General features: G+C 39.7%; 1 protein-coding gene and 1 pseudogene across 1 annotated transcript in view; one reads left to right on the top strand and one right to left on the bottom strand.

The window, feature by feature from the left end:
• LOC121375357 (protein lyl-1-like) overlaps nt 1-2,767 on the bottom strand; it is a 15,288-nt gene extending 12,521 nt beyond the window's left edge. The window contains exon 1 of the mRNA XM_041502772.1: nt 2,519-2,767. The gene's annotated coding sequence lies outside the window, so the exon portion shown is untranslated. The remainder of the gene's footprint in view (nt 1-2,518) is intronic.
• LOC121374720 lies at nt 1,714-12,556 on the top strand (annotated as a pseudogene).
• The last annotated feature ends 267 nt before the right edge of the window (nt 12,557-12,823 follow it).

The following is a 12,823-nucleotide window of genomic DNA, read 5'->3' as shown; positions in this document are numbered from 1 at the left end:
TCTACGAGGGAGATATACTGAACAACACAAGAAACGCGATTATTTTAATATAATATTATATTCTTCTATAATAAAATTAATTTGGTAAAATAGACTGTAAAAATTGTAAAATTGTGTTCATGAATCAAAGATAATTTTAGAAAACACAAAAACTAAATGGATTCGAAGTGAATAATTTAAAATATATTAAAAGAAAACTAAATTACTATTCGCAATTCTTTTGTTCAGTATATTATTTGTATTAACTCCTAATCGTGGTATATATCACCAGGCCCCGTTTTACGAGCGATCTTAGTGCTAAGATCACCTTAAGTACTACCTAATGAAAGAAAGAAATGTTTTATTTAACGACGCACTCAACACATTTTATTTACGGTTATATGGCGTCAGACATTTGGTTAAGGACCACACAGATTTTGAGAGGAAACCCGCTGTCGCCACTACATGGGCTACTCTTTCTGATTAGCAGCAAGGGATCTTTTATTTGCGCTTCCCACAAATAGCACAAACCATGGCCTTTGTTGAACCAGTTATGGATCACTGGTCAGTGCAAGTGGTTTACTCCTACCGTTTGATCTTTGCGGAGCACTCACTCAGTGTTTGGAGTCGGTATCTGGATTAAAAATCCCATGCCTCGACTGGGATCCGAACCCAGTACCTACCAGCCTGTAGACCGATGGCCTACCACGACGCCACCGAGGCCGGTAACTACCTAATGAAGTTAGATGAACTAAGGGCTAAGATCGCTTCGTAAAACGGGGCCCTAGGCTCCATTCTGCAAGCATTAAAATTAAATATATTACACCAGTGGGCGGGACATAGCTCAGTGGTCCAGCACTCGCCTGATGCGCAATCGATCTAGGATCGATCCCCGTTGGTGGACCCATTGAGCTATTTCTCATTCCAGCCAGTGCTCCACAACTGGTGTAACAAAGGCCGTGGTATGTACTATCCTGTCTGTGGGATGGTGCATATACAAGATCCCTTGCTGATAATCGAAAAACGTAGCCCATGAAGTGGCGACAGCGGGTTTCTTCTCTCAATATCTGTGTGGTCCTTAACCATATGTGTTGATCGCGTCGTTAAATAAAACATTTCCTTCCCTCTATTAAACCAGTGGTTGACATACACAGTAAAAGAGATAAACTTAATGTTCACAAAAAAGAGAGATCGCATTCGCATTAGCATTGCTTACATTAATTAGCAAAGCTATTACAATATTAGAAAAACAAGTTAATCTTGTTGTAATGACCTTCTGGACTAATGTGTTAAAAATTATATTGATGTTCAAATATTGAACTTATTAATTTTCTTACAAACAATTCAACAGAAGCTTATTGCATATAATTATTCATCTGAGTTTATAAAATGATATTACACCAATAATGAATGAATTAATTAATGTGCAACGACTACCTAGCAAAACAAAATATCAGCTACTTGGTACAAAAAAAAGGTTGACTAATATAGACAAATTAGCTTCTGGGTACGACAATATATTTTAAAAAGCGTTAGAGGGCCATTTGATATATGTGACTCTGCTCCGTCCCGTCCGAAAAAAACTCTCTTTATTGTAAATAATTATAACACCAAACCAGTGATTGAAGCTTGTGTAATTTAATAATTATTCCCAGGCCCAATACTGTTCAATCTTCAGACATTTGCTACTGAAGGTTCTATCCCGGACGGAACACAAGGAAACACTTATAGGAAATGGACTTAGAACGTCCGCTGACAGTCTCAAAGGTCGTGAGATCAAACATGTTAAAGGTATAATAAGTTTCAAGAGTTCGATGAAATATAACAGTAATATGTAACAGTAACAGATAACATTAAAATAAAAAGTAGAACATAATACACATAACAATCAAATCTTCAATAAAATATTCCTTATATAACAGTAAATAAGACCAACTTGTACAAACTGAACACGCATATATATCGGTGTTTTTATTTTACATACATCAGCATGTCTTTAATGTTGTATAAAAACGCTCATTTCGTTTTTCTTTTAGATAGTTTTAACTGCTGGAATACATAAACCTTTCCTTTAATTTATAATAATTATTTCAAATATATTTACAATTGCATGAATATATTTTAGTCTTCTGATGACATAGACTACTGTATAAATGGTACGCCATCAATGCAAATGAATTAAAGGAACAGTGCAAAAAAGTGACTTATTCATTTGTAACCATTATTCTCCATGTCAAGAATTATTTCAATCTTCATATCTTGATGTATATATAACAATTGAAAGGCCTATTTAGTTGTAAAGAAATACATATTTATATTTGAAACAAGTGGAGTTATTTATTTTTTCATATACACACACACACACACACACACACACACACACACACACACACACACACACACACACACCAGCAATTATGTATATGTATATTATACAGTTATGTGCATGTATATTCTAAACTACCTCGTTTAATCAACATTGGCTCATGAGTTTATGAACTGAAAATTTAAAAAGTATTAAATATTTATAATAACATACCTTATCTCGACAGACGCTCCGCAGTTGTTGTCCAACACTCTAGTTCTTCAAGAAGAAAGTCTTCGCTCGCGTTACAGCATCCACAAACCGGAAGCCGTGTACAGTGTGCGATAGGAAACGGGAGAAGGAATCTTTAAGCGGGATTAGGCACGTGACATGAGACGAGTCTCACAATGGGCACGAGCGTCAGTTGAAGGACATGCGCCGTTGTCACAATCGACGCCGCCGTCGTCGTCGGACCATTCGTAATATCCATCCCTTGCTACTTTGCGGCTGTATGGAAAAAAACTACAAAACGCCAAGCCAATCCTCGAGCGCTTCTTGGTGCTGGCAATAATAATAATAATAGGCGTAGAGTCGCAACCAAGTCCATTAAAATGCGTAAAGCGCTTCGCGGTTTTATCACGCTGATATGGAAGTGGTAAGGAAAATACTGGGATTGTTATGTTTTTATCAACGAACAGTGTTTATTTTAGACCGTTATTGTGCCGAGAACGCGGGAATTGGTCATGTAGAGAATTCCTGTTTGTATTTTTCGTCTGCTTAACAGTTTATCAAAAGACGATCTAAGGCTTTTATTATTTCTCTTCCAGAACTAGCTGAAATGGAATCCGGTATATGTATCGTTACCACAGATCATATTAAGTAAATAGCTTGTGAAATTTATCTCAGACTTTTTTAAAAAGTCATATTATCCATAGTGAGGAATGTTAATACGCAGCCAAAACAATATATGAATACCGGTCAGTAAATGGAGTTGAGGTTAAAAGGTGTGCAACAGGTGGGTTCGCCATCTAATCTCAGGAGCGGGACCAATTCAAGTTTTAGGAACAAAATTCATCTAAATAACTACCTAAATTTTGAATAACAGCTGTTAAAGATATTAAATTACGAATATATTTTGAGCGCAATAGGACTCCTATTCGACTTTTTAAATCTATCTATCTATCTATCTATCTATCTATCTATCTATCTATATACATATACATATGTATGTGTATATGTATATGTATGTATGTGTGTGTGTATATATATATATATATATATATATATATATATATATATATATATATATATATATATATATATGTGTGTGTGTGTGTGTGTGTGTGTGTGTGTGTGTGTGTGTGTGTATGTATATGTATATGTATATGTATATATGTATGTATATATACATTATACCAGTTGCTATGCACTGGCTGGAACGAGAAATAGCCCAATGTGTCCACCGACAGGGATCGATCCCAGACCGACCGCGCATCAAGTGAGCGCTTTAAATACCACTGGGTTACGTCCCGCCCCGGTGTTGTCAACCATGGATGACAAGGGAGGTGTTTAAAGGGAAGAGGGGGGAACTCAAAAATTAAATATACCAGGCCGTCAGTTTGGTAAATGATCATAACGCTGTGTGAAGCTAGAGTAATTAGATCACTAGCAGCGGCTGGGAATGGGTTGCTCTTCCCAAGAAACATCCTTTGGATCCGCTACCGAATGTCCAGATTTAGGGAACTATAAATCTCACGCATAGGAAAATCCTGCGAAATGGCCAGAAATTGTTTATAAAACGATTTTCTGTATTATCAAAATAATTAACTAAAATTCATATCAAAGTCGTATAAACAGCTAGGGAAGGGGGCAGTTAAAAATGAAGAAACGCGGTTAAGGGAGGGTAAGTCAGCTGAAGTATTGCTTATTTTACATAAAAATGCACTTGAAAATAAAATCATTGGATAACTCCAGTCTTGCATATATCCACACTACGGTGACTACCAAAAGGTCCCTTTGTACTGTGTTGTTAAATTTATTAAAATTATAAAGTTATCTTAAGAACATGATACAATGATTTATATATATATATATATATATATATATATATATATATATATATATATATATATATATATATATTAATGTTAACAGTACACATAGATAGTACAGCCTAAGTAAAAACTATTCAAGTAATTATTATCATTGTAGGCTTATGGTGTGACATTCTACTGGCTGATCGTTTTAAGGTTAATATTGGTCTTCAAGTTTGTTTTGTTTAACGACACCACAAGAACACATTGCTTTATTAACCATCAGCTATCGGAAGGAAGGAAATGTGTTATTTAGCAACGCACTCAACACATTTTATTTACGGTTATATAGCGTCAGAAATATGGTTAAGGACAAAACAGATCTTGAGAGAGGAAACCCGCTGTCGCCACTTCATGAGGGATCTTTTATATGCATCATCTCGCAGACAGGATAATACATACCACGGCCTTTGATATACCAGTCGTGGTGCACTGGCTGGAGCGAGAAATATCCCAATGGGCCCATCGACGGGGATCGATCCCAGACCGACCGCGCATCAAGCGAACGCTTTACCACTGGACTACGTCCCGCCACTGTGTGCGTGTGTGTGTGTGTGTGTGTGAGAGAGAGAGAGAGAGAGAGAGAGAGAGAGAGAGAGAGAGAGAGAGAGAGAGAGAGAGAGAGAGAGAGAGTGTGTGTGTGTGTGTGTGTGTGTGAGAGAGAGAGAGAGAGAGAGAGAGAGAGAGAGAGAGAGAGAGAGAGACAGAGAGAGAGAGAGAGAGAGTGTGTGTGTGTGTGTGTGTGTGTGTGAGAGAGAGAGAGAGAGAGAGAGAGAGAGAGAGAGAGAGAGAGAGAGTGTGTGTGTGTGTGTGTGTGTGTGTGTGTGTGTGTGTGTGTGTGTGATTAGGTACAAACTGTCCAACTTACGAGGCCCCCTCCTATTTACAATATATTAGAACAATATCGGCGACTGGAAATATTTCTAAGAATGTAGCCATTCAAATAAATCACATAGGAAAAGAAAACCAAACCAAACCAAATAAATAATGTGAATGAAAGTTAAACAGGAAAGTGAACAAGGGAAATGAAACTAATTCGTGTTCTACTCAGACAACCCAACACTTATAACAAATACTTAAAGACTAGTCGAATAGTGTTTCATTTCTCACATCGTTGTTTGTGTAATATATTTCTGAACATAAAGAAAAATGCATTTCTTAGTGTCGTCATTTAAAAGGACAGACCCTAGTTTTTAAATACTAAGGCATAATTTTCACCTAGACTCAAGTTTCAACCCGTAACAATGGACACTAATTTACAAACTTGCAACAAATTTGGATACAACAGAGTGAAACAAGAGTCTGTGACGTTGAAATACCCTTAAAAATATAATAAAAAGCGACTCCATAACAGTTACATCTCAGACGCACGTGCGTTTTTAAAAATATGAAAAAAAATGCAGTTTGTGGTATTAGAAACACCAGGATAACCCGAAACACTTCGGTTGTACGGAAATGGATATTCTAAACAATAAAATATAAGTAATGTTTGATTTCAACGATCATAAACGGCTCTAATAGTGAAAAATATGCCTTAGCTTTCTTTTAAACAGTTAAACAGTTTACATTCAAAGAAATAATTTTATATTTCGGTTGTCTGACAGGTTGGGGTATAGTGTTTTAGACTTCCTCAGCATGGAAAAAGTATAATTCCAAGTTAATCTGTTCAAAGAGATGCGATGATAAGACGCGCCTACCGAACAATGCATTCGCTCACTATCAGAAAGGGCTTAGTGCGTACCGGATGTTTCACATCCAAATGGGTTTCCTCCCTTAGATGCTTTGATCCTAATTAGGATTCTATGTGCATATTAACTTCCGTCCCAGCACATTGGTATGTATCGATTATTAGTGTTGTGGACTCGCGTGGTCTTTAGGGGACAGGAAGTGGAATATATACATAGTAGCATTATGTCATTGTTACTTTCTGTGGAAAAACAAGTTGTCACTGAAAAGAACAAATAATAATATATAACGCTGGTAATTTTTATCTATATATTATAAACACACCGTAACAAAATCATTTGTGAAAGGTGGTTCCATTTGTTTTGTTTTGTGTGGGGGGTTTTTGTGGTTGTTGTTGTTGTGGTTGTTGTTGTTGTTGTGGTAGTGATGGTGAGGTTTTTTGGAGGTTGTGGTTTGTTTTTGTTGTTTTTTGTTGTTAGTTTTGTTTGTGTTTGTTTTGGGGGGGTTTTGTGCTTTGTTTTTTATTGGTTTTGTTTTTTGGGAGCGTCTTTATTTATTTATTTATTATTATTATTATTATTATTATTATTATTATTATTATTATTATTATTGGGTTTTTTTAATTGTTATTGTTGTTGTTGTTTTTTTATTGTTTTTTTTTATTATTATTGTTTTTGTTTTTGACTATCCTGTGCCAGCCAATATAGAAGTAGTATATGTAGCGTCAGCGGGTTTTCCTTTTTACTATTCAGTAATATTATATTTAATATTAGATACCAAATAGTTGTAGTTTAAAATATGATAAGGTGCACTGGCTTCTCTGAGTATCTTTATTTCGGGGAGCATGTCCCGAACCCTCCGCCCCTCCCCCTGCTGATTTCGCTCCCTTTTGGAGCTCGGCTCATTTGCTTTTCACAAACTCAAACTTGCTCTTGTTATAATTAGGTGCTTCTAATCAAATATTCCTTTGCTTTAACGTTTGCCAAAAATTACGTGTGATAATGCCAAGATTACAGAGAATATTTATTTTAAAATACTAGAATATATATAGTATTACAGATAATGGCGGGGCGGGACGTAGCCCAGTGGTAAAGTGCTCGCTTGATGCGCAGTCTGTCTGGGATCGATCCCTGTCGGTGGGCTCACTGGGCTCTTTCTTGTTCCAGCCAGAGCACGACGACTAGTATATCAAAGGCCGTGGTATGTGCTATCCTGTCTATGGTATGGTGCATATAAAAGATCTCTTGTTACTAATGGAAACATGTAGCGGGTTTCCTCTCTAAGAATATATATTAAAATTATCAAATGTTTGACATCCAATAGCCGATGATTAATAAATCAATGTGCTCCAGTGGTGTCGTTAAACAAAATAAACATACCAATAGCTAAGCCGATGATTAATAAATCAGTGTGCTCTAGTGGCGTCATTAAACAAAACAGACTTTATTTTACAGTTAATTGCATATTGCCAAACATGACATTAATTCGTGTGTGGACAATATGTTCAACGTTTCTGTGTACATATAGTGAAACCTTAACTGCCAAGTCTCAGCACATTCAAATGGCAGATAATAACATTATTTTACAGTACTTAGAACGTGAGGAAAGTCATAATCTCCTTTTAACGTCTCTGAGATTACCAAGAATCACTTTGTGAAATATTTATGTATCCCCGTGTCAAACAAAACACACAAACGGCAAGAAACTTACCAGCTCACCCGAACCTCTGTAACTTTGCATGAAATTTGATGTCAATTCTGAGATAAGATTGCTGACGAATATATATAAAGATAACATAATTATTTCCATGTCTCTTCGAGTGCGATCAACACGATAACTTACATAAGAACGCTATTGTAGTTATAGGTTGAGATATATAGATACTAGCATGCCTTCTTTTTTTCTTTTTCTTTTTGCATTGCATTGCACTTAAAATGTGTCACATTCTAAAACACTGAACGGAATAAACTATCAAAAAATGTTCATAAGCATAAAACATCAGCCATAGCCGGTGGCTTCCAGGACACTTCCTTGCTTAAAATCACGGGGGTGGGGGGTAACCAAAAAATAAAATGAGTACAACTATTTTAAAACGAGGTTCTGTACCCCTAAATTCCTCTCAGTAAGTTCTTGCATTTGCGGATTCAGAGGAGGGAGTCACAAGGGTACTGTGATCCCCCACCGCTTCGTCCGTTTGAAGTGCTCTTTTAATAACTTTTTTTTAATTCTTCATCCACAAAATACAACATTATGTTGTTCTATAAACGCGTTTCATTTAAAATGTTCTGGGAAGCACGTCCACGAATCTTCCAACAAATCTCGCTCTGTTTGTGAGCTGGACTGATTTGCCGTCGACAAACAAAAATTCCCCTTTTTAGAATTTTATGACAGCCCCTTTACAATCTCCTGGATCTTTACACCAAATGTCGATCTATAATGAAATAAAGAAGTGCTTTATTTAATAAAGAAAGTAAGGAAATGTGTTATTTAACGACGCACTTAACACCTTTTATTTACGGTTATATGGAAAGAAAGAAAGAAATGTTTTATTTAACGACGCACTCAACACATTTTATTTACGGTTATATGGCGTCAGACATATGTTTAAGGACCACACAGATTTTGAGAGGAAACCCGCTGTCGCCACTATATGGGCTACTCTTCCGATTAGCAGCAAGGGATCTTTTATTTGCGCTTCCCACAGGCAGGATAGCACAAACCATGGCCTTTGTTGAACCAGTTATGGATCACTGGTCGGTGCAAGTGGTTTACACCTACCCAATGAGCCTTGCGGAGCACTCACTCTAGGTTTGGAGTCGGTATCTGGATTAAAACTCCCATGCCTCGACTGGGATCCGAACCCAGTACCTACCAGCCTGTAGACCGATGGCCTACCACGACGCCACCGAGGCCGGTACGGTTATATGGCGTCAGATATATGGTTAAGGACCACACAGATAATGAAACCCGCTGTCGCCACTTCATGGGCTACTCTTTTCGATTAGCAGCATGGGATCTTTTATATGCACCATCCCACAGACAGGATAGTACACACCACGACTTTTGTTACGCCAGTTATGGAGCACTAGATGGAACGAGAAATAGCCCAATGGGCCCACCGACGGGGATCGACCCCACACCGACTGCGCATCAAGCGAGCGCTTTACCTCTGGGCTATGTACCGCACTCTAATTGGATATAAGCACAACAATAATTTAAAAGAAGAAAAAAGGTATATTTAACCCATCTGGTTCAGTCGGTAGAGCGCTTGCCTGAGATCCTTCGATCGTTGGATCGAACTCCCTCGGTGGACTCATTCTCTGATTGCGGTTTTCCCCTTCCAACCAGCGGTGTTTATTTATACCCATCCCACAACTGAGCTATATCCCCCCCCCCCCCCCCCCCCCCCCCCCCCCCCCCCAAGTACTACACACATTTTGGCGACCATAAACATGTTCGATATATGTATACACTGGTATTCTAAACAAAACAAGATTTAATATTTAATTTTAGTCGTCAAAAAGGCATCATTATTTAGATACAAGTAATACTTGCAACAAACTGAGGATAGTCTTTCATAGGCGGTGGATGCGAGAGTGGGGAGCAGGGCTACTGCTCCCTAACTCTAAAAATAATAAATACACCCCTCTCCTTGTTGGAAGGAAGGAAGAAAGAAATGTTTTATTTAACGACGCACTCAACACATTTTAATTACGGCTATATGACGTCAGACATGTGGTTAAGGATCACACAGATACTGCGACAGACAGACAGACAAATTCTATATTTACGTCTCACCTGCCGCGCCACACAATGGGCTACTATTTCCGATTAGCAGCAAGAACTATTTTATATGCAGCATCCACAGACAGGATAGTACACACCACGGTTTTGTTATATCAATCCCCCTGTTGGAAGGCCAATTAATACAGTTCTATTTCTCGCTCCAGCCAGGGCATCACGACTGATATATCAAAGACTGTGGTATGTGTTATACTGTCTGTGGGATAGTGCATATAAAAGATCCCTTGGAAAAAATATAGCGGGTTTCCTCTCCAAGACTATATGTCAAAATTACCAAAGGTTTGACATCCAATAGCCGATGATTAATACATCAATGTGCTCTAGAGGTGTCGTTAAACAAAACAAACAAACTTTTAATACATTTCTAACATCTCCAGTTGCTGGCATCGTTTTAATGGGGACATTGGTATTTAGACAATACGTATTTTTGTACTTAACACTTTTTGCTTTTCTTAAACTAAAATAGCGCAGTTTACTTGACCGCACTCGCTTTACGCTAGGTAAATATTTAAAGTGTATTGATTCTTGTTGTGTTTAACACAGATATACATCATCGCGCGTGATGTGGCCGTTATCTGCGAAATACGCAACCGATTGTTAGCCGTTATCAGTCGGTGGAACCTCGGAAAACAGCGGAGGAAGAGCACGATGTGAGGCAAACAACGAAAACCGATACAGCGATCATATCAAAACGTTTGTATATGCGAGATAGCTAAGATAACTCTAACTGCTAAAGTGTGCACGACGTTAGTCTGAGCGAGCGTTACTCCAAACACCAGTCTGCCGCATTGGCACTTGTAATGTTATGATAAGGCTGGGCGTAGTATTACGGAAGTGATGATGGTGTTTCAAGAGCAAAAAGTCTCAATGAGCTACACACAAAGCTTAATACTTTGGTTCAAGTGCTTAATAGAAGAAACCGAAGCTTTCTTTTAAGTTTTTAGTTACCATACTGAACGATAGTTTTAATCTCAAAGAATTCATGTTTTGCAGTGTCATATTGCAGTACGAAACATTAATAGTAAAAATACATATGAGTGCATAGTTAGATTTGTTTACGGCGCCACTGCAGACATAGGTTTAATAATTAACCATCAGTTACTGGATGTCAAACAATAATTCCGAATCGTAGTCTTTGGAGAAAACCCGCTACATGTTCCCATTACTAGCAAGGGATCTTTTATGTATACCATCTCACAGACAGAACAGCACCTACGACGGCTTTTGAAATATCAGTCGTGGGTACTAGATGGGACGGGACTGGGTGTATAAAGTATTGTATTTATGCGTTTGACCACTAATATCCAACCATTAGCCGGTAACCTGTCCTGGAAATAATTCAGATAGCTGAAGTGTGTTCCCATGATAGTTTGCTTAAACAATAAGTGTAAAAGTGTAATACAATAGTTTAACATGGTTTATTAACTCAAAACTGAAATACAGCCATGGGGGAGGGGCAAACATGTCCTCACTACCCTCCTCTTCACCAATCTCTTCCTCACTACCCTCCCCTTCACCAATCACTTCCCCACCATCATCCCCCTCACTAATCTCTTCCTCGCCACCCTCCCCCTCACCAAACGTGTCTTCACCACCCTCCCCCTCACCAAACGTGTCCTCACCACCCTCCCCCTCACCAAACGTGTCTTCACCACCCTCCCCCTCACCAAACGTGTCCTCACCACCCTCCCCATCACCAATCTATTCCTCACCACCCTCCCCTTCACCAATATCTTCCTTACCACCCTCCTCCTCGCTAATCTCTTCCTCACCACCCTCCCCCTCACCAATCTATTCCTCGCCACCCTCCCCTTCATCAATCTCTTCCTCACCATCCTCCACATCACCAATCTCTTCCTCACCACCCTCCTCCTCACCAATCACTTCCTCGCCACCCTCCACATCACCAATCTCATCCCCACCATCCTCTCCCTCTGTAATCTCTTCCTCGCCACCCTCCCCGTCACCAAACGTGTCCTCACCTCCCTCCCCATCACCAAACTCGTCCTGACCAATCTCTTCCTCACCACCCTCCACATCACCAATCTCATCCCCACCATCCTCTCCCTCACTAATCTCTTGCTCGCCACCCTCCACATCACCAGTCTCTTCCACACCACCTTCCCCTTCACCAATCTCTTCCCCACCATCCTCCCCCTCACTAATCTTTTCCTCGCCACCCTCCCCGTCACCAAACGTGTCCTCACCTCCCTCCCCATCACCAAACTCGTCCTCACCAATCTCTTCCTCACCACCCTCCACATCACCAATCTCATCCCCACCATCCTCTCCCTCACTAATCTCTTGCTCGCCACCCTCCACATCACCAGTCTCTTCCACACCACCTTCCCCTTCACCAATCTCTTCCCCACCATCCTCCCCCTCACTAATCTTTTCCTCGCTACCCTCCCCGTCACCAAACGTGTCCTCACCTCCCTCCCCATCACCAAAATCGTTCTCACACCCTCCTCCTCACCAATCTATTCCTCACCACCCTCCCCTTCATCAATCTCTTCCTCACCATCCTCCACATCACCAATCTCTTCCTTACCACCCTCCTCCTCGCTAATCTCTTCCCCACCATCCTCCCCCTCACTAATCTCTTCCTCACCACCCTCCTTCTCACTAATCACTTCCTCGCCACCCTCCCCTTTACCAATCTCTTCCTCACCACCCTCCACATCACTAATCTCTTCCTCACCACACTCCCCCTCACCACCCTACCCATCACCAAACTCGTCATCACCACCCTCCCCCATACATGTGTGTATATAAATGTGTGCGTGTGCGCGCGCGCACGTTACTTTCTCAATCTTCCTTTCTCAGTCTTGGCCTCTGTGTCTCCGTCTCTCTGTCTCTTTCTTTCTCTATGTCCATTTCTATCTTCATCTCTCTTTCTTTTCCTCCCCTCTCCTCCTCCCTCCACCCCCTCTCATCTCTCTCTCCGTCTGTCCCT

Source organism: Gigantopelta aegis, chromosome 6, assembly GCF_016097555.1.
Source record: "Gigantopelta aegis isolate Gae_Host chromosome 6, Gae_host_genome, whole genome shotgun sequence".
Classification (NCBI taxonomy): Eukaryota; Metazoa; Mollusca; class Gastropoda; order Neomphalida; family Peltospiridae; genus Gigantopelta; species Gigantopelta aegis.
Note: the sequence above shows the minus strand (reverse complement) of the source record. Positions and strands in the feature narration are given on the sequence as shown.